The sequence below is a fragment of the Bos javanicus genome, chromosome 7, assembly GCF_032452875.1.
Source record: "Bos javanicus breed banteng chromosome 7, ARS-OSU_banteng_1.0, whole genome shotgun sequence".
Lineage (NCBI taxonomy): Eukaryota > Metazoa > Chordata > Mammalia > Artiodactyla > Bovidae > Bos > Bos javanicus.
Window position 1 is genome coordinate 105,855,916 of NC_083874.1, and position 22,645 is coordinate 105,878,560.

The following is a 22,645-nucleotide window of genomic DNA, read 5'->3' on the forward strand; positions in this document are numbered from 1 at the left end:
AGACTTCAGGCAATGTACGAATGGGTGGCCAGGAACACACTAAACTGCACATTCTTTGATGGAAACTTTGTACAGCTTGTACTTCCGTTAATTTGACACATTAACAGATACGATAAGACTAAAAGAAAGGAGCCTCTGATTTTCCATAGAGTGGTATATGTCCACTCTTCCTTTTTTTTCCCATTAGCCCGCTCTGCAAAACACCAACAATAAGACATTCTTCCCCAGATTTTTAATTTCTGAGAATATTGTCAACTTTGTCAATGAGAAAGCCGTGATTTCCCCTCTTCAAAAAAGAAAGAAAAACAGTAGTTCCAGACAGACTGGACAAGTCCATTACAAGAAAAGTCAGAGCAAGAAAGTTGTAGAAACAGAAAATTATTCTAATTAATTAATAATTAATTACCCTTGATTTAAAAACACACATCCAGATCAAAGGGTACATGAAAAGTTCTCTTAAGGAAATATAATTTGGCAAGTGACTGCCTGGTACAAATTTGCACTGATAAAAGTTATTCATTGGATAAAGAATGGCTAAGTGGATAGGTTCAGGGGAGAAACCAGCTCTTTAAATTTCAATAGAAGGTTACAAGGCCATTGCCCATTTGGCATAGCTTTAAATCTGCCAAACTTGCTTGGGAGGGTGGGCAGCTCATTTTTTTAAATACAAGTCTTCGTTCAAAAACAAAGCTGGACCCAACTGTCCCTTACAATTACATTTCAGTGGCTCCAGCTGGATGTTTGTGTTTTTTCTGGGTGATTAATAGCGCTCACATTTCAGTGGTCGCAGTCAGCCTCCGCAGTCATTAACACCCCATTAAGATGGATGAGAAGAACTTCTCACCTTTTGTTTCAATCCATTGGGCCGTGGAGGCAAGGCACTGATGCAGGAAGGGGAGATTATCTGTACAACCAAACAAGCTAATACTTCCTCCAAAAACGAATTTTTTAAAGCCCTTATAAAGCCTTATTTTCAAAAACAGTCTTTAGACATCCTTTTAAGAACACTTAACCCAGAGTTTCCCCGTATCTTATGCATGTACTTGGCATGGTTCTTCCATAATGTTTACAAAGCTCTGTTTCTCCCCTACTGTTTGTTTGCTCTAAGCCTATAATTATGACAGGGAGACTTCTTTTTCTAAGGAAAATTAGTAGTAACATGAATATCGAGTTACCTTTGAGAAAAAAAATACATGCGTAGAAGTTCATGCATGACAGTCTAAACACTGGCTCCATCTCTCCCCAGTGGTAGTGGAAATGCCATGTTTTGGAAAATTCAACAAGATAATTGTTTCTATTTAAAGGAAAATGAGGAATCCAAAACTTGAAAGCAGGATGATACCTAAAACTATTTAAGCATTGATGTGTCCAATGACGCTTGGTAATTTTAATCTTTCGTCAAAAAGCCTTCCTTCAAGAGGCTTCTGTGTGATGACAGTGGTAAATTTTGTAGAAAAACTACTTTGTTTACAAACTTGCAAAACACTGTACTTCATCCTTTGAGCTGAAGTTCTCACAGGCAAAGCAAGGCACACTCTCCTGATAGAGCCTACCCATCCGACGCTGAATTGCCAGGGTGGTTCTTATGGGAACACGATGGGCTCAGTCAACACATCAGTATTTTCATCATTTGGCTTCACAGTTAAGAAAATGATTTTAATGAATCCAGTTATTTATTACTATCATCTTTTTTGTTATTATCTTCCATTGAAATAGGTGACTTTCAAACCACATAGCAAAATTTTTAAAATAATGACCACATGCTTATCTTAACTAAGTCAAGTCAAAGTGCAAAATCTACAGGCATCTCACACAACCTTCACACACACATACACACACACCCCCCGATATTCTTTATTATACTTTTGTATAATGTACAGAAAGTCTTTGCCTCACAGCAACCACTTACAGCATTCCGACAAGGTATCTACACACAATTTTTATAAAGGATGATTTCTTCCTTCTAACTCTTTGAAGATCCCAGTCATTTAAAAAATTACTAGATCCTTACTCATCTCAGCTCTAAAATTGCAACGTTAACCACTTTCTTTCTTCACCCCTATTACGCGGGAAGGACGGCCCTGCTGCTCTCAGGGAGCAACCCCTCTGCTAGTATAAAATCCAACCCCTTCGTCCTACCTAGGATTCAGTGCTCTTTTACCCCACCGCCAGCTTCTTCTCCTGTGCTGGCTCCTTCTCATCAGCCTCATGCTCCAGTCTTGTTTATGCGTTGTTGTTGTTGTTTTCCTTAAACTTCTTTGGTCCCATCGTCCCTTCCAATCCTTCCAACTGTCACTCCATTGCTTTGCTCCAATCCACAGGAAAATTCTTTTCAGAAGAAATGCTCACACTCTTGACTCCCATTTATTTAACCAGCCATCTGTCTTCCACACCCACCACTGCACTGATATCGTTGTCCCGCCACCTCCAACAAGCTCCGCGTTGTCCATTCTGTGACCACTCTTCGACTTCATCTTCGTCAGGTTGTCAGTAGCGTTTACTATGGATGTCTGTTTCCCTGGTCCTGAAACGTACTTCCTGCTCTCTGCTCGGATGACTTGCTTCCGACCTCCATGGCCAGTCCTGCTCAGACTCCTTTCTTGGTTCCTTGGCATCTAGTTGATCTTGGTATTTCAAACACACAAGAGCTGGGTCCTGTGTTTTACCATCTTCTGATGGGAGCAATAGATACTAAAATAGGAGGTGATCCAGGGAAGTCATCCAGGAGGAGTGGTCCGTTCTGCTGGTTCTCCTTCTCTTCTTTGCCTGCGGGGCCAGCCAAGGAGGTCAGGACTTGGCTTAGTGGGGCAGGAAGAAAGCCTGTACCGTGTGGTATCTAGAGAATGGAAGTGATCAATGGTGCTAAATGTAACCACAAGTGAAGTGCCATGAGGAACAAAATGCGTCCACTGGATTTTTTGACATGAAGGTTTGTAATGACCTTAGAACCCGTGCATTGGATATGGAGACAGAAGCCAGACAAGAGTGCGTTGAGCTGTGGGTAGTAAAAAAGCAGAAATAGGGAGAAAGATGCCCACTGGACAACTAGGTACTAATACAGTTTAAAGCTCTTCAGAATAAGTAGTGTGATTTGTGTGTAAGTTAGCTTTAACCAGACCCCAAGGTGAGGTCAGTGAGCACTTGGAGAATTTAGCCAGGAATCTAGATTACACAGGCATCTAGACAAGCATTTCAGACATTACCACTATCTATCCTGCTGCTGCTGCTAAGTCACTTCAGTCGTGTCCGACTCTGTGCGACCCCATAGACAGCAGCCCACCAGGCTCCCCCATCCCTGGGATTCTCCAGGCAAGAATACTGGAGTGGGTTGCCATTTCTTTCTCCAATGTATGAAAGTGAAAAGTGAAAGTGAAGTCGCTCAGTTGTGTCCGACTCTTAGCAACCCCATGGACTGCAGCCCACCAGGCTCCTCCGTCCATGGGATTTTCGAGGCAAAAGTACTGGAGTGGGGTGCCATTGCCTTCTCCGACTCTCTATCCTAGATAGTTAATTACCATAATGGATGTTAGAAATAAATTTTTGTGTGTTCCATGAGTAGTGTTCATGATATCTGGGGAACAAAAGAGATTATGTGGGTTCTGCCACCCCCACCCAAAGAAATGAAAGAATCCAGCCAACCTAATAGCCTAATATCTTTTAACTAGAGCCTGGATCTATAACTCAATTTGCTCCTTTGCCCCCACCCCCATATGTATGGAGCTCTAATGCCTAATCCAGCTAGAAGTTCTGTGGTTAATCTCAAAGTCTGCTTTAGGGTAAATCTTTGCCAAAGGACAGCAATTAAGGACTTAGTTGATTTTATGAGAACTGGTTCTATGAATTTTGTACCTACTTTCTAATAAATACTATAAGGAGCAGATTTCAAACTAAGACTGGCATTCATTGTAACTCACTACCTGGAAGGGAGGTTATAAAGAGGAGCCAAGAAGCCTTATTTGTCTCTAAGGATCAGAGCCTACATGGTTTGGTTTAGCCACTGAGTTGTACTCGACTCTTTGCAACCCCATGGATTGTAACCCTCCAGGCTCCTCTGTCCCTGGGATTTCCCAGGCAAGAATACTGGAGTGCGTTGCAATTCTCCTTCTCCAGGGGATCTTCCCAACCGAGGGATCAAACCTGGGTCTCCTGCATTATAGGCAGATTTTTTTTTTTTAACCACGGAGCCAGCAGGGAAGCCTGCAAGGCATACAGGTGTCTACCAAATAACCTGACCATTGTTGAAATGCCGATTTGACTTGAGGTCACTGGGGAAGAACAACTTTTTAGAGAAGTGTAACTATGAAAGGAAAGAGAAAAGCAAGGAGAGTGAACTACAGTCAAGAAAAAATAATTTGTTTAATGTTTGTTTACTAATGTTTTGAGATACCAACATGTAAATGCTGATGAAAGGATCCAGACAAGGTGAAAGATTTAAGATAAGGAATAAAAAGAGAACAGTAGCCAGGAAGCAGAGGAAAAAAGAGACCTAAAGCAAAGAGAAGGGAAGCTTTAGAAATAACAGGCTCCCTTATCCTGGTGGTTCAGCAGTGAAGAGTCTGCCTGCCAATGCAGGAGACCTGAGAGATCCGGGTTGGATCCCTGGGTCTGGAAGATCCCCTGGAGAAGGGAATGGCAACCCAGTCCAGTATTCTTGTCTGAAGAATTCCAAGGGCAGAGGAGCCTGGTGGGTTACAGTCCGTGGGGTCGCAAAAGAGTCAGACATGGCTTACCAACTAAAAAAATATTCTACACAGAGGGAAGGAAATGAGGGGTGGGCAGTATTAAATGGCTTTGCACGTTTTGTAGCAAAGATTTAAAAGAGACCTTACATAGTTCCCCTAGAGATGAAATGCAAGGTGAAGTCATTCGTTGCAGATGAGTGGGGTGGTAGATAATTCACAGATTTTTAAGTTGTCCAAAGGTAGAATTGATCAATGGAATCTCAGTTTAATGTTTAGAGTTTCTGATGTTGGTTATTCTGAAGATAACAGTCCTGCGCTTGTATAAGAAAATAAAGAGGGGACATCTGTGAATTCACAGTGAAAACTTGTTTTAGTTTTTCGTAGTTTCCTTGTTCCAGTGGAGACTGTCATTTAATCAGTTTATTTGGGAATTAGATCACTGCCTTGTAAAAGAGAGTGATGTCCATTACATCATAAATGCATTAACAAAGGGCAGAGTCACTCCCGCCACACCCTAACTTCCAGGGGGAGGGTTGGGAAAAAGAAGGTGAATATGAAGAGTAAAAATTAATTTATTTTTGTTTTTATTTTCCAATCTTACTTCTCAAGAAATTTGGGAACAGGGGCTTCCTTGCATTTTACCTGGTTTTGAATTTGTTTCAGTCTAGCTTTGGGGTTGTGGTTTGTTTTGCAGCTGTCAGTCTAGCTTCTATTATATTCCATTTCAAAACCAACATTTTAAATCATTATCTTTTAGATGGCAGTCATATGGGAAAGTACCTGCTATAAATTGCTGGAGAGCAAAACTTTTAGTTTCTATGCCCACTGCTATTTTTTTCACAGTAAATGGAAAGAGTGCCTCGCTTCAGTTTTCTTAATTTTTTATTATCCTATATGAAGCACCAGAAAGGCAGTGTTTGACAGGGAGGTTACATGCAAAACGCAAAGGTTAGGGAGTACGTGAATTATTGGTACATATGGTCTGGGGTTTGGGTATTACGGAGACTTAGCAATCTGGAGTATTTCATCTTGATTATCAAGCCCTCTGGAATGCTTCGGGTGTCTCTCCACAGGGTGGAAGAGAAGGGAGAAAGCTGGCAGAAGCCCTCCCTTCCCACCCAGTTTAACTGATTGAGACAGGGCAATTTTGTTGGAAAAGTCTGCTGGCAATCTGTAGGTCTCAGCTTGCTCCTCTCTGCCTTGCTGAGAGAGAGAGCTGTTGGAAGAGAATCAAGGCATGAAACTTTCGCCGCCCTAGTTTAAAGCTTATGAAAGCAAATGATCTCCCGGGCACTAATCCTTTCACCTTGGTAAACATGCAACAAATCTCCACGAAAGGAGAGACATCGTGTTTCTCCTCCTGCAGCAACTCAGATACCTGGAGGCTCCAGACTGACTAATAGGTGTCTCCTGAGTCTCCACGGGAGGAAGAAACATCCTAAGAAAACAAAAAAGACAGAAGTTTGAGGGTAAAAAAAAAAATCACGAATTCCCATAAAGCCCAAAGTTACTCTGACAAGAAGCCCTGCGTTATTTCTCTGTCCTTACCACACAGATAAAGATAGTTTGACAGAAATCAACACGCGTTGCTAATAGTCATTTTGCTTTATTTTTAAACTCACAACAGGATGTCAGGTTTTGTGTGGTTTTACTTTTTAATCAACCCCATCCTTCCCTACTTACTGGCAAGACTCCCTCAGTAACTTGCTGTGTCAGGGAGGGGCTGGGAGAGGCAATATATTAAGCTCGAACTGAAGGATTTTTCCCCCTGTAGACCTGTTTACCACTTTTAATTATTGATTGAAAACTGTTTGCAATGAATAGAGATACATGCTGAAGGGAGGGGATGAAACACACACACCCAACCTAAAGATGTCCACCCCCCACCTCCGCCCCGTGAGTCCTACGTTTCTTTTAAAATATTGGTATGTGTATGTGAGGACATTTGGCAGTCTATACCAGTGCTTTCATCTCTGGAAACCTAATATCAGGTCAAACCAGTGGTTTTATCAAACCCTTATCAGCAAACAGGAGCATGAAAAACAGCATTTGATATATAGTCCCTAGAGAACGTGGTGAGGCAGCTTGGCACCAAGTTACAGGAAAGCTCCAATTATGGATGTTATACCAAGATTGTAATCAATAAAGCTGTGACTTTTCCCCACTAGGGAGGCATCACTTGGTGAAGTACCTGAGCCTGTTTTAAAAAACCAGCCTTCTGGGCAGTACAGGAGGGGAAGGGGAGAGGAGGTGAGGGGGGTCACTCTACATCTGATCCTAACATCTTTAAAGAGAATGAAAGAAATTCACTGCAGGAACAAAGCTAGGCAACCATCAGCATGCAAGCGCCCTTCCTGAGCAACAGAATGAAAAGCCCACCCCCTCCCAGGGTAAAGACTTCATCAAAGAGCAAAGCTAGTTTTATATTCTCCCTTTCGCCCTCCTTCCTCCAGTGTCATGTTGAAAAATCCTTTGAAAACTTCCACTGTCACCCACTAAAAACCATTAGCGGAGGTTTGGGAATGACCATGGATTTTCCGCCATCTACAAATGGGATCAACGTGGCTGGAGAAGTGAATTTTTTTCCCCCTTGGTCCCCCAGAGACACTCCGGGACACCGAGGACCCCAGATTAAGAGGTATCATGACGTCCTGACAGGCGGTCACTTCAAAGTCTTGGAAAGGAATCTCTGTATTACAGAAGGAAGGGAAGGGGGTAAGGATCGGAGGAGGATGGGATCGGAGAGCAGACCAAACCTTTCACATACAGAGGAGGTCCTCAGAAAGCCGGTGAGGTGACCCCGGGAAGGGAAATAAAGCACCCAGTTTTCCCGAGAGACCTGGAGAGACGTAAGACCACAGTGTGACCTGAGACGAGCTCCTTGAGGGGCTCAGGGCTCGCTGTCTCCTCCTGTGTCATCAGCTCGGTCCCTGCACCATCGGGCACCTCTTCCCCTCGTGGGGCCGTGCTATGAAGGATGAAGGAATCGGGAGGCACAGGCACATGTGGCCTGTCCACAACTAGGCTCTCTGGGCAAAGAGTCAGAGATCCTCAGGGCATCGTGGGGCCTGATTCCAGGAGCTCGGGAGGGTAATCAAGTCAGAGCAAGTGTTGGCCCGAGGAAAGGAGAGTGACAGAGAGAGGCTCCTGGTGCTGAGGATACCGAGAAGCCTAAGGATAAAGCCACTGTCTCTCCCATTATATTCAAAAATGTGACTCCTGAAAGAGCCTGCGGGAGAGATGGATGCTTGGGTTACCTACCCTGCACCTTCTCTCATCCGGTTACCTAAAAACCAAAGCTTTCTTCACCGCAGCCTTTGACAGAATCTTCCAGGTTACTCAGTTTCTAGCAGAGAGGTTTTCACAAACAGAGATTATCAACAATCGGCATAAGGACCACCAAGCAAAACCCGAAAGTCAAGAGTTGAAAAATACTTCCCCGGCCGAAACCTGGATATTCCTTTTCCGCTTCCTCTCAACTCACGACGCATCCACCACTGCTCATCCATTTCACCCGTATTTGTTTATAATGAGATTGGCGTGCGGCAAGATAACGTTTGGGAATATTTGTGTTTTTCTTCTGAACCCGGTGACTTTCCCCCCAGTCAGCCAGAGGCAAGCACATAGCCTTGAGGAGAAGTCAATTTGGGTATTTGTTTTTGATTTGTAAAACAGTCTCTAAAGAATCATAAGAGCGGGCCTGAGGGAAGCAAAAAATCAAGTTCCGGCCATAAAAATAGAACCGGGGACAGAAAAGGTTGAGGCAGGACAGGCCTAGAGGCTTCAGAAAAGAGGGGTCACAGCGCACCCCAGAGAGCGGCTTTGCACGAGTGCCATTCTTGGAAAACTGCAAGCCACCTCTCAGGATGCCGGGAGCACAGCCGAAAGGCTGGGGTGAAGACCCGCACGGGGTATTCATTGCCATGCCGTGGACTGAGAACCGCAGTTCAAGGGCTGCCGGCGCATCTCCCTGAACCCACTGCAGAAGGACCCCTCACCGTGCCTGGGACGCTCCAAGCTTATCTGAGCTGACTTGCAAGGACTGCTACCTTCTCCTTTTGCCCAAACTCCAAACCAGCATAAGTCCTCAAAATGGAAAACAAGGTCGCTTTACACCTGGGCATCAGTGGTGGCCTTGAATTGTAGCGGGAAACCTCACAGTGAGACGACAGCAAAGAGGTGTTGGAACTTGTCGGAGCCTCTGTGCCAAGCATTTTGCTAGCTGAGACTGAAAAACCCTAACACGCAGTTGTGACTCTCAAGCAGGTGTAAGAGATTTCAAAGACAAAAAGGTGGGAGAGCAAATAGAGAACCATAAATGTAGAAAGACTATTGCAGTAGCTGTAGGAACGTAGACAAGAATCTTGACATCAGAGTTGTTGTTTCGACTGAGTCTTCAACAGTTAATAGACTTTAACCACAAGGGAGGTGTATTAGTTTCCTGTTCCATTCAATGTGGATCTAAAAAGCCATACTAGCTTTTCAGCTCCTGCTGAAGTCTCTCCTGCTACTGAGTCAGTTTAACATCTCTCTCTGCCCAACCCTACTTTCCACGCCTCCTTGGAGGTCATCTGTCACCATTCCACCAGTGTCTCCTCATCTCACACCTGTGACTGTGTGGGAGTGGGGTGTCCCTTTATGAACAGCTGCTGGAGGAAGAAGTCATGGATGGTTTCACTAAGGATGCAGTTGCAAACCAAAAACCGTCTGCCACTGCAGTTTGAATAGGCTTCCCTTGTAGCTCAGTTGGTAAATCTGCCTGCAATGCAAGAGACTGGGTTCGATTCCTAGGTCAGGAAGATCCCCTAGAGAAGGAAATGGCAACCCCCTCCAGTATTCTTGCCTGGAGAATCCCATGGACAGAGGAGCCTGGCAGGCTACAGCCCATGGGGTCACAGAGTCAGACACGATTTAGCAACTAAACCACTGTTGCACTTTCAAGGTAGACCTAAAAGACATCAGTGAGGAGAGTCTCCCACTGGAGCTTCAGGTGACGCTACTGGTCATCTACTTTGTGTGGAAAAGGAAGTGGCCTGGGGGGCAAGTAAATTACCCCAAAGTGGCAAATGGTAGTCAGTCAGGAGCCTGGAAGGAGGAAGGTTGAAAGATCAGGGACAGTGAGGCAAAGAGGTGTGTGGGCAGCTTGTGTGAATGCCCACCAGAGATCAGGCACCCCAGAAGAGGCTCTGGTCAACACAGTGACAAGATGACTTGGCCAGGGGACATTATACAGTCTACACCATCAGCCACCCCCATGCTGAAACAATATTTGTATGAACAGAGTAGCCGTATTGGCAGGAATGGAGGATATGAAGGTCCAAGACTTCCCACTCGCTACAGGCTATCTAATTGCTCTGCTCCTGAATGGACTGTCTGCCAGCATCAAAGACTAAAACTGAGCCCCAACAGTGTTATCGTCTCTTGGAGAATTAAAACATCATATGGTGGCAGTCAATGGCATTGGACCTCTCCCCTTCTGCAACAGGTAGTAAAATAGGGTTGCCTCCAGAATAGAAGTCCAGTATAATAGACTCGTCACCAAAAGATGTTTCGGTGTTGGCCTTGGTTGATGGCAACAATTCTTCTTGCCTGTCATTGATTAAAGCAGAATGCTTTCTGAGAGGGAGAGAGAAAGTGTCTTACCAAATTTTAAACTACTTCTTAGGCACTTTGGGCTCCTTAAGCTCAGTGACTAGCAGGTCAGGAAATGCTTTCCCCAAGGAGTCATTCATTTGAAAATCAATGGACAAGTATACCAGCTATGACCTGAGAAGGGCAGGGTGTAACCCTAACCTTTTAGAGCTAAAATGTGAGTCAAAGTTAAGGTCTAGCTAATCCACCTAGACAGTGCAGGCTGCAGCTGAGGAATCCACAAGGGGTGGTAGAGGAAGGAGATGATATCGGTTGCAGGCCTGACACTACAGGCTCTGCTGGGGGGGCTATAGTTCATCTTGGAATCCTAAGGGAGTCCTTCTCGGATAGGGAATACAAGGCAGGTGGATCTGAGTAGCACACAGCATGCAGGATTTAGTTCCCCAACCAGGGTTTAAACCCACACCCTCTGCAGTGGGGTCTTCACCACTGGACCGCCAGGGAAGTCCTTGATGGCCCACATATGAGTCCTTTCTCGGAGATTACCCTCAACTGAGGGAAGCTGCTTCACATCCAGTCACCAGTCAGTAGGCAGTTACAAAAGCTCAGGCCCGTCACCTCAGTCCAAAGCATCTCAAAAGAGTCACCCCACCTGGGAGCTCCGTGTGAGTGTGGCTGAGGGCTGTGTTGCAGCTGCATTGGCATTCAGCCTCTTTCTGCACAATCCTGTATCCCTCTTCCCATTAGAAGTGTCTTTCCCAAGACCACTCCCAGTAGACCAACTGCACACAAATCTCCATTGCAGTTGGCTCCCCCACGGAACCCAGATTATAACAACTGGCTTCTTGCATCTTTGGTTTTGGCACCACTGACCTATTAGAAAGCCTCCGTACATGTATCGCACTATATAAATAAAAGCTCTGGTATCCTCACTTGCTTAAGTTTGACTACCTCATAAACAAGACCATGTTACTGAGCCTTGTGGTTCATAATTCCTAAGTCAGTCCAAAGTTATTTATATATTAACAAAATATGATACACCTGTAAGAACTCCAAGGAATGTGGTATTTTCTGTCTGGATCATAACATATTTTAGAAAGAACTTATTGTGCACCCTGAAGTCTTGCAAATATTTACCAGAAAACAATCTGTTAAGTTTTGATCTCTCATTCTTTAGCCATCTTGGACTTAGTGTTTGGAATACCCATTGGCCTACAGGTAGTAACTGAAATGCCATTATTACAGAAATAAATATTTGATTACATGGTTTATTTAATGCAATAAAGCTTCTTCTACTCCTGATATTAAAATGATGGCACATCTTATAGTCAGTTTTATCTTAGAGTTGAGGGAATAATAGTAATAAGAGTTTACAGAATATTTCCTGGGGGCTTCCCGGGTGGCACTAGGGGTAACGAATCTGCCTGCCAATGCAGGAGACATAAGAGATTCGGGTTAGATCCCTGAGTCAGGAAGATTCCCTGGAAAAGGGAGTGGCAACCACACCAGTATTCTTGCCTGTAAAAGCCCATGGACAGAGGAGCCTATCTGGCTACAGTCCATGGAGTCACAAAGAGTTGGACATGATTGAGCGACTAAGCTTGCACGCACACATAATATTTCCTCCTGCTTGGCTCACATGGTAAATAGTCTTCCTGCAGTGCAGGAGACCTGGGTTCAATCCCTGGGTCAGGAAGATCCCCTGGAGAAGGAAATGGCTACCCACGCCAGTATTCTTGCCTGGAAAATTCCATGGACAGAGGAGCCTGATGGGCTACAGTCCATGGGATCACAAAGAGTAGGAAATGACTGAGCAGCCAGCATTTTCATGTTATAAACATTTCTTATAATGTATCTTTCAAATGTATCTTACCATATAGTGCCCTATCAACAAACAATATTCCTTATCAAACTGTTATTAAAAACAAGAATTCAGGAATCAGGTGGTGGTTTTCCAGAATCAACTTGTCAGATAATTTTTCATCTCAGTAACTTTAGTTTCTTCATTTTAAATATCCCACGTTTTCCACAGCCAGCATAAAACATTAAAATCTTCATGTTACCAGTTTGTTTTATGTGATTTCTAGACCCATTGCAATTTCTACTGAGACGTCTTGTAGATGTTCCTCAAAACTACCCTCAAAATGTGTCACAGGCCGATTAAAGTTAGAAGTCATGACTTCCCCTTCCCTCCGCCAAAATCCACATTCTTCTCCAATCTCAGAAAGTAGCAGCACCACCCACCTTGGTGCTCAAGTCAAAATTCTGTTTGATCCCTCCTTCCCCACTCGGACAACAGTCACCAGCGGGTCGCGTCCCCTCTGTGCCCATAACGTGTCCTGAGCCTTCCCGCCATCTCCACTTTCCCTGCGGCCAAGCCGCCATCACCTCTGTCCTGTAGTAACCCCCAACGCGGGCTTTGCACCTCCATTCTTGCCCCCTTCGGGACACACAGAACCATCCAGAAAACCTTTCTTTAGTGCAAAGCCAAATAGATCGTGATTCTGTTCCACTCCCCAATTACTCCTCATTGATTATAGAACAAAATAAAGCCTCCTCGCCGGAGCCTGCAAGCCCCTCTGCCATCTCTCTCCTCCCTACCCTCCTGAGCTCACGTCGCGTTAGCTCCTCACTAGCTAGCTCCAGACTCCTTGGCTTCCGGGGTTACTGTGGCTGTTTTCAGATAGGACAGTTTCCTTTCTGCCTGGCGACACTCACTCTCTCCCCTCTGCCTGGGACGTGCTGCCCCGTGGCTTCCTCTCGAGACAGCTCTTCATCAGGGTCTTAGCTCAGGTGTCACCTCCTCAGGGGTTTCCCAGGCCAACTCGAAAGTAGATTGCTTGTCTTGTTTACTCGTTAGCAGATTTCCTTGTTTGTGTTTTGTAGTCTGATCACTATCATGCATTTTAATTTTATATTTACTGTTTCTCCCTTACTGGTACATGAAAATGGGCTGTCTGTATGAATAATACTATAAATATATGTGTAGGTATTTATATTTATGCATTTATTTATATGCATGAATATAATATATATATTGAAAAATGCAGGGTGTTAGTAGTGCCAACCCTCCAGACAGTCGAAAATCCAATTATACAGCCCTCTGTTACCCTCAGTTCCTCCTTATCCCTGGTTCCAATCAGCCATTGATCATGAAGTGCTGTAGTAGATATTTAGTGGGAAAAAAAATACATATAACTGGACCCATGCAGTTCAAACCCATGTTGTTCAAGGGACAACAGAATTTATATGTAACTATATGCTTATAAAATGTATCACATATAAATACAACATATTATATATTTAAAATAATATAAATGTATAAATGAATGCATACTGTCTCAGTATAGGGGGCAAGGAGTTTAGTCTCACATAAACACTGAGCTTTAGATCTAATAAAATATGTATTGAATTAAAAGTGTCTCCATCAAAAGTACAAAATATATACTTCTGTGTTATTTCCTCATAATGATAGAGTTATACTCCAAACCATATTTTTCGAATTCCGAGATAAATATATTTTCTCATATTTTACGTTTCTATACATTTAATCCATGGTTTTACTTAATGCAATAAGGTTTCTTTTACCCCTAATACTAAAGTTATGATGCATCTTATCATCAGTAATGTCTGGAGTTGAGGGAATAACAGTAATAACAGTGTAATAAATGCTGAAAGCAAGAAGGAAGCCCCCACCTTATGAACACCTGACCATGTGGCACAGGTAACAGAATTACAGCAGGATCAGAGGTTGCAGGACAGCCTTCTCTGTGTTTCTCTGACTGATTTTGACTGAGGGAAGGGAACCGAAGCCCTGACTGTGAGCTCGTCAATGCCACGCTCCAACCAACCAATGTAGAAAATACCTGAGTCAGAAAGGAAAAAATAAATGTGAATGCAACTTCAGCAATATAAACAAAATCTTACTAAATTGTAAAGAAAATTAAGATTTTTTTGAATAATAGTAGCTTTCTCCTGTGAATGTTTTTGATAACCTTATTGGTATCTCAAATTGTCCATATGTACAACTTTTTTCTATTTTACTTTTTAGAAAGTGAGAGAAACCCATAGTGCTTAATTTTCATGTGGAGGCAGTGTTAACACCTAAGGAGTGCAGAGAGAATTCAGGTTCCCACCTCTTCTGCTGCTGTTAGTCAGTGGAGAACATTTAATTAAAGAAGTGAGATTTCATAATTTCCTATAGTCCTGTTACCTGTGATATGAGTGTAAACTACCACCACCTAAAAGGTAAAGCCCCAGGGTGTCATGGGAAGAAATCAGAAACAGTACTCCTTCTCTCCCTCTCACTTCTGAATGACCAGTAGGATGCAGGGACAGGTACGTTTTTCAGATGACCGTAGAATAGCAACCAACTCCAGGTTTATCAGCCCTAGAACCAACGCATTCCCTAGACCTTAGGGTAGTAAATGGGCTTTACCTTGCATGGTTATCCTGCAGTTCTGGTTTGAGAAGAATCTCTAAGGTCCAGCCAGGCTTAGAAAGAAAGAGTATTATCAATTAACAAGTTGAAGCAATTTACGTAGACCATACTGACCAGAACTGGGAAATTCCAGGCATTAAGTAAACCTGATATTTAACCAGCGTGTGATGTTCTTTATAATATGGGGAAGCGAGGGGAATGATACAGGAAATTAGAAAAATTTACTCTCTGATCCTACAGCTAACAGTAATATACTTTCAAAAAAGGATACTTTTGACAAAATGTTCTTAATATTAGTTTTGAGTGCCAACAAGCCACATATTCCAGGTGCTGAAGATTGGTCAGTAACCACAATAATAACATCCTGCCCTCATGGAGCTTATATTCTAACAATAAAAAATGTCAAATAAGTATATGGTGTTCATCATGTGCCAGGTTTTGTTCTAAATGAACTTTTAATGTATTAGCTCGCTTAATTTTTCACAAGAACCCTACAGAATGGGTGCTGTTGCTTCGTAAAGTCACACGGCAATTTGGAGGTAGGACTGAGTTTCTCACACAAGTTTTCTGTCTCCAGAGCCCGCGTATCAACCACTGCTTTCTATGGCTTCTTCTCGGCTGCACTGCTTCTCATTCTTGTAGGTACTGGACTGTGATGGTGAGCAAGACAGAAAAGTCCCTGCTCTCACAATAACTCACATTCTGGAGGAGGGAGGCAGGCTATTCTACTCAAATTATCTCAGCTAGTGATTAGAGGTTGGGATAAACCAAAGGAGAGTGATATCATAAAAAGCAATCAGGAAATGGTTCTCTAAGGAGATTAGAACTCAGTGATAGATGGGATCACACAGCAGAGTGGGAACAGAGGAAGCAACTGGGGCAGAGGCTCTGAAACAAGGAGTCAGCTGAGCAGGGCTTGGGAAGGGGGTGTGCAGAAGCAGGGTGAGGAAGGGCAGGAACTGTGTGAGATCAGAGCAGAGAGAGGGGCCACAGCCAGACCACGGAGAACCCTGCAGGTCGTAAGGGAGGAGAGTTTTGTTCTCAGAGCAATGAGAAGCCCCTGGAGGGTTTAAACCCATAGGGATACAATATAATTTAGGTTTTTAAAAGGAAAGGAAAAGGGTAAAAAAGGAAATATAGAAGTCTCTGACACATGCTATTTGGCATTTGTCTTCACTTGCTCATTAATTAATTTTCATTTTCTAATGTTTCCATCTTCTAAAATAAGCTTAAAGGTGGGTGGGTTGTTATCATCCTACCCACACTTTTCCGGCATATGCTCATTAGCAGAAATGCTCTACCGTGGAACTTTGGAGCAATTGCTACAAGCCCCAAGAAGAATTATAAACAGAACCAATCCCCAAAGTGGAGGCAGGGAGCACAAGGAAGGAGAGACAATATCACATTGAATACCAGGACCGTCCTTAAAGAGACGTAGGGACCTGGAGGCCCCTGATTCCACGCAGCGGTCCCTTTCCTTTGTTTGGATCATGGTTGTTGTCCTGAGATTGGGGGCGGGGGCGGGTTTGGTCTTCGACTGATAACGCTGAAGTGGTATTTCACTAGCTCTTGGTCAGGGTGACATTCAACAGACTCCAAAAGCAGAAGCATACAGGCACGGGCCAATCAGGAGCATACAGGCACGGGCCAATCAGGAGCATACAGGCACTGGCCAATCAGGAGCATACAGGCACGGGCCAATCAGGAGCATACAGGCACTGGCCAATCAGGAGCATACAGGCACGGGCCAATCAGGAGCATACAGGCACGGGCCAATCAGGAGCATACAGGTACGGGCCAATCAGGGCAGATGCTGTCTTTAGCCCTGGAACACGGGGCCTGTGCTCCGACAGGAGTTACACCTCGAGTTGCTGAATCCTGGGGAGGTCTCAGGGGTTCAGGGTCTGGGGGAAGACGGCCGAGGGCTGTGGGTAAGGGAGGCGACTCAAGACAGTGGCTATTTACCAACTAGTTCAGACGTCATTCGGTATTTTAACAACTCTTAACGGCCACACTGATATTGCTGTCTACGTTGCACCGTCTCTAGAGCCTGAGCGATTTAACAAAGAGCGCTCCGAGCTGGGCGTGTCCAGCAGAAGCAGGCAGGAGCTGGTTTCTCATAAAGTTAGGTCAAGTCTTTGTTTCAAATACTTGGGCTGTTTACACAAGCACAATCAAATGTATTGGCTGGGAATTCCCCTCGCTGTGAGAGAGTAGACTGATTCCCATAGTATATTTTTGCTGGACTAGCTAGCTGTGTTTCAAACCAGCCCTGTTAGGAAAACACCACCCACCTCAGTCTGGTCAGCCTTGAACCAGACTATTGTCCTCACGCAGACTCGGGGTCAGAGTACAATAGAGCGGAGTTTGCCAGTGAACACTCGCTTGTTAGCCAACACTTTGGTAATAAAGGCATTGTAGCAGACACACTCACAGTTATTATTCTCGAATGCCAAGCAACACAGCATCTACCTTGGAGAGCTTGTCAGAAGCACATTTCTTTCTCTCAAAGAGTTTTTATAAGTACCCACACCCCAATTTGAAATAATCAGTTACATAATTTCTGATACTAGTGAGACATCGCTCCATCTTTGTAATCCTTAAGCCAGATGACTTTTCAAGTGTCTTTAGGTGACTATAAATTGTATAAATAAACATACCAAAATATAATGAAACATTCAGGCCCATGAGATACAAAGTAAATTGTTTTATTAATAGATAATTCTCATGGTGTTTTGGGACCTCTTTTTGCTGGAAGTGCACCATATATCAATGCAATGTCTAGTGCTGTGATTTCTTCAAAGACTTTTTTGCTTCCGGTATTTACTGCTGGTATTTTTCTTTTGCAGGGAGAAACTGGGAAAACCATTTACATTAGCCTAATTTTAAGATCTTTGTAACATTTTTCTGGCTAGCTAATACTTTTACAATGAGGCTATTTTTTCTCTATAAAGAATAATAATATAATAAAATACTTTTTTTCTGGAATAGTGTGGAAAATTTGGCATCGTATGTTCTTTCTTTTTACTCATGATATTTTATGTAAATGTCACTGTAGTCTCCTTTTAAAATGCTAGTTTATTAAGTCCATAGTCATGAAAGTGAGTTTCTATAAAATTGTAACCACAAAAATACATGTCTACAGTTTTTGTTTTCATTTAAATCATGATTACTCCCTTTTAGCTGTCAAGCCCAGTTTTTATTCTGTTTTGTATAACATTAGCAGTATAACACAAATTTAAGAATGAAAGCATGTTAACAGATCAAAGCCAATTTTAATGTCTAAATCACTTGAAAAATTGATTTTAAACATTTCAATCTATCATACTTAAAAGAACAATTAAAAGACATTAGTTGCTTTTTAGACAAGAAGCATTCATAGAGGTTCATCTAAATTAGCCTTTCAATTCTGTCACTAACTTGAAGTCATATTTTGCAATGCAAAAAAATAAAGATGGGTCATATCCTCAATCATTACCTCATCCAAACAAACCTAAGGAACTCACTAGCCTAGATGCCTGAAATTAACAGCATTACGATAACTCAAAGTACATCGTCTCCTAGTACTTGCCCATAATAAAATCTGTGCTTCCATACTATACAATTTTCTTGTAATTAGTTCAACACATTAATCACGTCAAGGGTATTTTAGGCAGTTGTCCAAGATGCATTGGCTTTTGATGGGTATTTGGTACTTGTTTTGCCAACATCCAGCCTCCCTTCTTCACCAGCCCTAAATTTCATGTCAGCCTCTGCCCTTCCTTCAGTCTCGGTCTCTAAACCACTTTAAGGCAGCCATCTACCCCTGGCCATGGGGGTTGGTTCAACGATAGGATGCGACCAACACTACTCAATCAGTGAAACTCAAATTCGTGTGGGAAATGCCTTTTACAGCTTGCTCGTTTTCCGCTGGGTTTATTCTAAAATGATGAAAACTCTGAAACCAGTGTAGCTTTTGGGCCGCTGCTAGAACTGAGAAAAGAGGGAGCAGACGCGAGGCAGAGTTGGGGAGTGGAGAGAAACCTTTGACATTATTTGGGCACGGATGTCGGTCATTTCCCCTTACCTAAGCTGGTTTCAGCTGGGTTGACTAACAGCCTGTGTCTCTGGAACCAATTTCATTGTCTTCTAAAAGTGTATGTTCTAAGCCCTCACTAGGGAGACCTGAATGCCAGAGATTATGGCAGCGATCCTCCTCAGCTCACATTTATTGTGGTTGTGCCATGTACCAGGCACTATCCTAGTTGCTTCAAATTTATTAACTTATATAATCCTCCTAACAACCTAGAAAGCGAATAATGTTATCCTTACGTTACAGACAATAAACAGAGGCACAGAGATCAAGATCACAGCTCTGTAGATGACGAGCTGGGATTCTATCCGAACCAGTCTTATTCAGAACCACTGCTCAGGACTGCCATGCCATAGTGCCTCTTAAAGGTTACTTGAAGACACTGTCCAGAAATAAATCCTTAAATTTGTATGTATGACTATATAGTATATAAATGACTTTTATATTAAAATGCCTGTTAAATTAATGGTTGCTGCTGCTGCTAAGTCGCTTTAGTCGTGTCCAACTCTGTGCAACCCCATAGACGGCAGCCCACCAGGCTCCCCAGTCCCTGGGATTCTCCAGGCAAGAACACTGGAGTGGGTTTCCATTTCCTTCTCCAATGTGTGAAAGTGAAAGTGAAGTCGTGTCCCACTCTTCACGACCCCATGGACTGTAGCCTACCAGGCTCCTCCGTCCATGGGATTTTCCAGACAAGAGTACTGGAGTGGGGTGCCATCGCCTTCTCCGAATTAATGGTTAAGTTCCTGTTATTCCTATTTTACAAATGCAGAAAAAAAATCCAAAGATTAATGGGTTTATTTACCCAAGGTCATTAAACTAATGAATGGTGAATTCACATCTCCTTCCATGCAAAGGAAATTTGGATCAGAAAGTAGTTTCCCGTTGGCTCTTTTCTATGGAGATAAATGTTTGAAACTTGAATGAAAATAACTGGTTAAAATCATCCTCTGTAACTTAACAGTGTAAAGGGTACTCTCTGGGCTATCTAAGAGACATCCACATTAATGATCAATTAAGATTATAATTTTATTTTATTTGCACTCTTCAAATTGATACCTAGCTCTCCTGAAATTATTTCCTTCTTCCTTAAACATACTTTAATTTTCAACATCATTATTCCTGAGTCTGACTCCAGAATTGGATGAATGAGAATATGTAGCAATTATAGCACAGTGAAGAAATCAAGATAGAAAGTGTGTCTCACCAAGTCTTCAAGTACCTTCCACCTTTCCTTTTCACATCATAGGAAGTCAAGAAATAATCCCTGTGTTATCTATTTACCTGGGAAAACAAAGGTATGGCTTTACAGAGTCTTAATTCTAAAAGGATTGATATGTCTTCCCTTGACCAAAGAAACAAAGCAAAATATGCCCTTGTTTTGAGTCGAATTATGTCCCCCGAAAGGTATATGGAAGTCCTAACCAGCCATACCTCAAATGTGACTTTACCTGCCTGCAGTTGTGTAATTAATTAGGACAAGGGGAGGTCATACTTATGTGGGGTCGGTCCTTAATCTAACATAACCGATGTCTTTATAAGAAGTGAAGGAGAGATACACTGAAGGAAAATGACCCTGTGAAGACCAAGGCCAAGGTTGGAGGCTGGCTGCCACAAGCTAAGGAAGGCCTGGGGCTCCAAGAAGCTGGAAGAGGCAAGGAAGGATATTCTGCTAGATATTTGGAAAGAACGTGGCCCTGCCAACACTTTGATTTCAGACTTGTAGCTTCCAGAAATATGAAAAGAGTAAGTGTCTGTGGTTTAAAGACACTCATCTGTGGGATTTTATTAAGGCACCTATAGGAAACGAACACACTCCTCTTCCACTATCAAAACCTTGTCAGAATTTATAAATATATAGCAAATATATAAGATGTGTTGCTGCTGCTGCTGCTAAGTCACTTCAGTCGTGTCCAACTCTGTGCGACCCCATAGACGGCAGCCCACCAGGCTCCCCGTCCCTGGGATTCTCCAGGCAAGAACACTGGAGTGGGTTGCCATTTCCTTCTCCAATGCGTGAAAGTGAAAAGTGAAGGTGAAGTCACTCAGTCATGTCCCATTCAGCGATGTCATGGACTGCAGCCTACCAGGCTCTTCTGTCCATGGGATTTTCCAGGCAAGAGTACTGGAGTGGGGTGCCATTGCCTTCTCCAATAAGATGTGTTATATATCTACAAAAAATAAGCAATACATTTTATAAAGCATGTAAGATTTGAGTGAGAAGCTTTAAATTTTGAGCATAGGGAAAACAATGAAGATACAGAGAAATGGTTATTTATCATTTGACTTTCGAGAGACAATTGATAGAAGCATAAATCTCCATTTAAATTCACATGACTGTCTCCATATTTTAGGTAGCTGATGGAAGACAATAACAGTTTTCAAGACAAAGTACTAGTTAAATCACTTCAGTGATTTTAAAAGATTCCATTCGTCGCCCAAATTATTTCCAATCCATTCTTACCACATTCTTATCTCAGGAAAATTACAGATCAAAGGCCTTCAGAAGAGGACTTTTACAAATGGATACTCTTGGTGTTCCTAATTTCCACTGCTTGATCTATTGGACATGTCCTTTAAACTCTAAGCCACAAGCTGATTTCTAGCACCATTATTCAACTTCCAGTGTATTAACCCTGCCTCCTCTTAGCTCAGCCAGCTTTCTTCAGTCTGTGGGACGAAAGCCCAAACTTGATATGACCATTAGGCTACGAGTGGATGAGTGGACACAGGGGCATTTTAGCAAACACGTGTCTAATCTTGAACTGGTCCCTAAGAGTGCTGCATTCTAGCCTCACTGCTTGTATTTTTTTTCAAATACACGGTATCGTCGAGCCATTCCATGAATAAACCGCATTCCCTCTTGCTATAGCAAGCAAGATGCCAAACATCCTCCTTTATGTTGGCCAAACAGTTGGATTTTCTGTGACAGTAAAACAAACAGAGGCCTTAAGCAGTGGACTCATCAGTTTGTAAAAACCTAAAGGGGTCCCTCAGTCTCATTTCCATCAAAACTGGTAACATCTGGTAAGCATCCTCTAACATTTAAAAAGACATTTTCAAATAATACCACTCCGCAGATTTAGGTATGTTGTGTGTGTGTTGCAGATTACTCTTCCTGGCAGGGTTATCAAAATATAGTTCTGCTTAGAAACTGGACTTTCTGCACATAGGATAAACATTTTTCTGGCTAATTCAAATCCATCATGCTCTGTGCTTACAATAGCTAGGCAAATAGGAAGATCTGAGCAACTGGCACTGTCTTCAAACTCTGCGGTTGCCCATGACTGTGCTGAGGCTCAGAATGCTTTTTGAGTGGGTGAAATGCAGGTTTGGCTTTCATAATAGAACGATTGTATCTCACCCCTACCTATGAGTTTCTGGTTCAGAACTGTGTCCTGAAATTGCTTGTGACACAGGACTTACTATGGGCCTGCTTAAAACATCTGAAATTTGTGACAGATCTCACAGGAGAGTTGAAGGTACTTCCTTCTTCTGGATGCTGTCCTGTATTAAGCTAGCTGTTCCCCAAGTGGAATACTTATCCTTTATTATCCAAGCCCCTGCATTATGGTTTAATATTATATCCTCAACCTTCAAAGAGCACTGGTTCAAGAAGGGTCATCTTGAACAATATTTGTATAAGATGAGGCTGGAGTTGAGGACATTGTTTACCTTATTATTAAAAGTCCCTTGTACAAAGATACACATAAAAAATTCTTCTTGAATTTACATTCTGAAATAAGTTTTTCTCCACAGACTAATACATATGCTGGCTTTGGGATTAGAGGAGGAAGCTTATATAGTCAGCTTACTTTCCTCTTGCCTTGGATGCCAAAAATTTCAAATCATTTCAGT

General features: G+C 42.8%; 1 long non-coding RNA gene across 1 annotated transcript; it reads right to left on the bottom strand.

Moving 5' to 3' along the window:
* Positions 1–5,580: 5,580 nt before the first annotated feature.
* Positions 5,581–17,342, bottom strand: LOC133251735 (uncharacterized). Its single transcript, XR_009737764.1, has 3 exons — positions 14,713–17,342; positions 13,971–14,140; positions 5,581–6,120 (listed from the first exon to the last, which is right to left on the bottom strand). It is a non-coding gene; the product is annotated as an uncharacterized LOC133251735 (long non-coding RNA).
* Between the last annotated feature and the right edge of the window lie 5,303 nt (positions 17,343–22,645).